The sequence below is a fragment of the Chanos chanos genome, chromosome 8 (genome assembly GCF_902362185.1).
Source record: "Chanos chanos chromosome 8, fChaCha1.1, whole genome shotgun sequence".
Lineage (NCBI taxonomy): Eukaryota > Metazoa > Chordata > Actinopteri > Gonorynchiformes > Chanidae > Chanos > Chanos chanos.
In genome coordinates this window covers 43,779,039-43,784,655 of record NC_044502.1, presented here as the reverse complement: position 1 = coordinate 43,784,655, position 5,617 = coordinate 43,779,039, and the positions used below count along the sequence as shown (strand labels likewise).

The window sequence follows — 5,617 nt, the reverse complement described above, 5'->3', positions numbered from 1 at the left end:
GTTAGGGGCTGATTTACTAGACAAGCATTATAATACAAATCCCCTTTGCTCTGCTATCCACGGATGCAATTAACGCTACCACAAGTAACATTATCAGGCTGTTAACATTGCGCTTTGCTATAATTAAACCGCACATCAAAAGGCCGGCACGAACATTTGCCAGCCGTCGCTCCCCAATGTCAAACAAGGCCAAAGAAAGTCCCAGCAACCATAAGCGCCTGCTCGACAAGCCGGATCAAAAGGATCGCGGGTGGAAGAGAGAGAGAGAGAAAAAAAAGGAACTGCCTTTGATAGGGCAAGTGGCTCGGGTTCTGTGTTTCAACCCGACTCGAGGCCCATTTAGAACGTCTAACGTTCCCAGGAAGTTCAGGAGGTGCCCTTCGCTGTCTCCTTGTCCGTCAACATGGCAACAAATGGCTCCTCTCAGAGCTTGGGACATGCATTAGAACTAAAACGCCCCCCCCCAAGCACAAAGAATGTTCTAGAAAGCAGATGCTGTTTGGTCTAATGCGGCAAGCATCTGCGGTGATGACTGCGATATCAAAGTGATGAAATTCCTCTTGCGTTTCCTCCGGTCGGCTCGAGTGTCTGCCAACAAAAGCCCTGTTATATGCGGTTCAAGTGCTGTGACAACCTTCTAAACACAGCTACTTGTATTTTTTTTTTTTTTTTTTTTTTAGGGGGGCAGTTCACCTGACACATAATAAGCACTTTGAAATGTCAGTTTAGCAACAAACACCCTGTTCAATTACAAGACAGCCTTGATGTCAAATACACAAGAGTGTAATGTGGTTTAACTGTTTTTGGTTCACAGAGGACACGGTGAAATGACTGTGGCCATGCTGAATACGTTGTACTAATTAATGTCTGCAAAAAAAAAAAAAAAAAAAATTGACAGGTATTTAAGACACGGATCCATCTTCATATTTCCCTCAGTATACAGCATACTCACACGTTCAGTGCTCTCATTTAAGACACCGATTTTCTGAATTATCAAGTATATTTTCACAACATTAAATCATCCATAATTTTAATGATGATACTTAACTACGATCACAGTTCTCTCACGATGAGAGCTTTACACATGCAGCACACACTGTGGCCAGTTGGGGGAGCTCTAGTGATGCTCTTTCAGGTGGAGAAGACTGGGGGAGAAGGAGCAAAAGAGACAGAATATCAGAGTCCAGAGCTGATATTACATATGACCCCCCCCCCCCCCCCCCCCCCCAACAGAGAGTAAGAGAGAAACACTGGCATTGCCCTGAGCTCTGAAAATGCAACACCATATAATAGCCAAGCAGTTGTCTCCTTCCTGCACTGTCACCTGTACAAGAGAGATTGGTCACAATTAAATATAGTTAAACTGATCATTTTCTATAGAAATGAACAAAGATACAAGGAGACTTTTCCCTTGTTTCTTTTATCTTGGATTTTCGCTTTTTAACACCAGAATATCATATATATATATATATGAAAAAAATAATAATAAAAAAGATTTTGTACTTTCTCTCATCGTGAATCTTCTTTTGATATGAGTGTTTATGAATCAGAGACATAAAAACGTCAATGTACGGGCAGCTTTAGAAGTGAGTTGCATCAAAATGTAATGGGTAACAATGTAAACACAGTCATTGTATAAATAGGGTACAATGACTCGTGCAGTTTTTTGAGACTCTTGTTTGAACAACATATTGTCAGTGTGTATGTCCTTTTAAACAGGCCTCCGTGGTTGACCCAAAGGTCGGTGACATGCAATACTGCACGTCGACATCAATTACCAAGGGTGGAGACAGACGGACCGGGATCAGCCGACACCAACAGTGTTCAGCTGCTGATAGCTCTGGAAACATCCAGCCTGCATTGCATCACAGGGCTGTATTGCAGAGTTTCACAACAACTGCTGCCTTTTTACCGTCTTCACCTACTGATAAGACAAAGCATTGGGAACGTGACACTACGCTGACTAAATGCAAATGCAAATGCAAAAAAAAAAAGCATTTTAGAGCATATTTAAATTTTGAGTACTAATGCTGTTTGTATGGCTTCAAATGCTAGGTGTGGCCACATCAGTACAGGGCTGTCAGAGAGAATGGTGAATGAATTAGAAGAGCTCATAGGAACTCTTGTGAGAGTTGAATCTGTAAGACAGACCTTTTTACTTAATTCTTAATCATCTCTTAAGGAACAACTACACACATAAGAGCAATGCAAAAGGACAGCACCCTGTAATGAGCTGCAGTAAAATTACATTACTGGTCTGAAAGAAAACCAACCATACGTTAGTTTCAAAGGGACCTTTTAGAAATCCTCATTGTTCAGTCCACTGAGGTATTTGCTTCCTCTGAGAGAAAATATCTCCAACTTTCACTCATATCACGCAATATATTTTAGTGCATGTTTATTGCAAGTATCTGAAAAATTATCAAAGAAATCATCAGTCACAAAGCATAAATACATTATATCCTCTTTGGGGTAAAAAAAAAAAAACATGTGATAAAAACAAAACAAACAAACAAACAAAAAAACGAAATCATCAAACCCTCATTATGTCGCATTGCCTTGTAGCTGTCTAGCACTTACAAGTCTAAGGCTACAACACTGGAGGGGGTGGGGGGGGGGGGGGGGGGGGGGGGGGGTGGGGGGGTAAAGTCTTGTCCACTTCTTACAGATTACACACGGCACAAGACAAAGGGATACAAGCCCTCTCTCTGTATTTGTTTGCCTGAGAAGAAAAAGTAATTGTGTATAGGCAAGAGACAAGCGCTCTCTCTCTCTCTCTCTCTCTCTCTCTCTCTCTCTCTCTCTCTCACTCTCTCTTTCTCTTTCTCTCTCTCTCTCTGGTTATCGCTGGTGCAGGCAGTCTGCTTTCCCCTGGCCACAAATGCTAATCATCAATCTCACATGCATACTATGTCTCTGTTCAAAAGCTGATACTGCGTCTCAAAGGCTTCTTTACCTCTTTGTTTCAAATGACATATAATGGACTAGAGTCTTATCAGCCCCTGAATGTGTTTTTTTTTTCTTCCTCTCTCCCTCTCTCTCTCCATCTCTCATCCTGCGCTAAAACCCCACTCTGGGATTATGTCTGGTCTAACAAATAGGTCCAGCATTGATTCAGAGTAAGGGATAATTTAATCTATCAGTTTACCATGGAATGAATATGCAAAAGAAGAAAAAAAGGGCAGATGATGCCTCAAACGGAGAGAGGATTTGAAAAAAACAAAACAAAAAAAAACCTCTAAAACAGAAAAGACTGGTTATCATTTCCATCAATCTTAAAAAAAAAAAAAAAAGTATGGTGTTGGGAATGAACACACACACACACACACACACACACATGCACACACACACTCCTTCATATATACAAAGTAAAAGGACACTCTCCCACAAAACAGGGGAGAATTTATGGCGAAAACTCTCACTCTTACAGACGAATTCTATTGTCCTCTTGTGGGAGCCAATCACAGATGTAGCAAAGCTTCACTCTGTGTAGGTGTGTGTGTGTGTGTGTGTGTCTAAGAGCAACTATAGATCAGCAGGTTAGAACAACAGGCACGTCCCTGCCGTTCAATGACTCAACAGAGCCAACTTATTGATTCCTTAATCTGGATCGACTCAGAGCTCCGGTCACAAAAGAGACCTTGCTCCTCCTTGCCTACTTGAACATTCTTTGATGTAGCTTTTGATGTCACGTATTAATTAGACCTGGGAACCATCTGCGATTTCAGGCCGAGAGGTCAAGTCAATTAGCATGTTGGGAACATCCCCCTAACGTCACTCCCGGATTTTAGCGCATTGGCTAATGCGAACGCTAAAGCTAATGCTAACGCTAACGGTATCCAGTCTTGGTGAGAAGCTATCTCTCACACAGGGCCAAATAAATCAAACTCTATGACTCTATAAAGGCAGCAGATTTGTTTTTGTCTTTATGGCCGCTGATAGGACAACCAGTCTCATCAGTTACAGAGTTGAGGAGACAAGGTCTATTTGGGGTGGAAAAATTTATGCATACGATGTGTTTTAAATATACTTAAGAGTGTACGCTGGGCTATACAGTTTTATGGTGTTTATCATTGTCAGAGATTGGGAGGCATAATTCACTCTGACACCTTTGTGAGCGGAGACCAAACCTACTCGAATCACAGACCTACAGAATTTCTGCCAGGATAAAAATCATAAAGCCCACTCAAAGTAAAACAAACAACAAAAATGGATCACTTTCTCTTAATTTATGTGTCATTCAAGCATAAGGCAGAAGTTGAACACACACTCTTAAGACCGCCAGGCCACAATCTTTGTCATGTGTTTTCTTTGGGTTCTTTCTCTAAAAGACAGGCTAGCACTGGTGTGCTGGCAGGGCTTTGGCAGGGCAGCGCTGGAGAAGAGCCCTGGAATCAAGGTATTTAAAGGACAAAATCAAAACAGGTGCATGTAATCAAGGTCATCACAACCCCTCCTCGCCCCCAAGACAAAACCAACCAACCAAACAAACAAACAAACAAACAAAAACATGTGGAGATGTATTACACAATTAGGCCACAGGAGGAAAAGATATAGGTATAAATAATAAAGACATATGTTAATTTCCCCTTTAGAATAAGACCATTTAAGAAAATTACACCGAGAAAAAAAAATCACATATTTATTAATGACATAAATATGATATTCATTGTATACTCCAATGTGCACTCTTGAGAAAACATTAGGTAGCTAAATTTTCCCACCCGAAACAGAGAAGGTAAATGTAAATCTCCGTGATCGCACACACACACTGTGAACAGTGAGCAGTGAATTTGTCCTCTGCATTTAACCCATCCAACACACTGGTAGTGAACACACACATCAGACCAGGGGTCTCAAACTCTGGTCCTGGAGGGCCGGGGTCCTGCTGTTTTTCTTGTAGATCAACTAAATAGAATCTCTGATTGGCTGAAGAGTGTCCACACCTGTTTTCAAGGTGAAAATCAACAGGTAACTAAGAGGTGAAAACAAAACTCAGCAGGACCCCGGCCCTCCAGGACCGGAGTTAGAGACCCCTGCATCAGACGCAGGAACAGTTGGCAGCATTAGGGTTCAATGGCTTGCTCAAGGGCCCACAGCCGTGGATGTTAGTCCTGGGAATCGAACCGGCAACCCTCCGGTCACGAGCCCGGTTCTCGAATCTTTAGACCACGGCTGCTCAAAACAGGAGCTCCGTCCCTGGGTGGGCTCGAACCACCAACCTTTCGGTTAACAGCCGAACGCGCTAACCGATTGCGCCACAGAGACTGCTAAAGACTTGTCTCCTTCACTCATCGACTAATTTTCCTATCAACAGCCATTAAGAGAAAAACTAAGTGGCTGTCTTTATAGTGGAGATCTGAACAACTGTAAAAAGTGTTAAAAGTCACTTTGGAATGGATGTCACTTTGTGCTGAATGGTACATGTGGTGTGTGTGTGTGTGTGTGTGCGCGTGTGTGTGTGTGTTAACTACTGAGCACACACATCATATTCATGTAACCACGTTTTTTGGATAAAACTGTCTTCTCTTAATCCCCAGGACGCCTGTGCCTGTCCCAAAAGAAAATATCTCCAGTGTTACCTCTCTGGCACATTCTGCCAACCCGACTAATGTAA

General features: G+C 42.2%; 1 non-coding gene across 1 annotated transcript; it reads right to left on the bottom strand.

The window, feature by feature from the left end:
* Positions 1 to 5,194: 5,194 nt before the first annotated feature.
* Positions 5,195 to 5,268, bottom strand: trnan-guu (transfer RNA asparagine (anticodon GUU)). Its single transcript has one exon. It is a non-coding gene; the product is annotated as a tRNA-Asn (tRNA).
* Between the last annotated feature and the right edge of the window lie 349 nt (positions 5,269 to 5,617).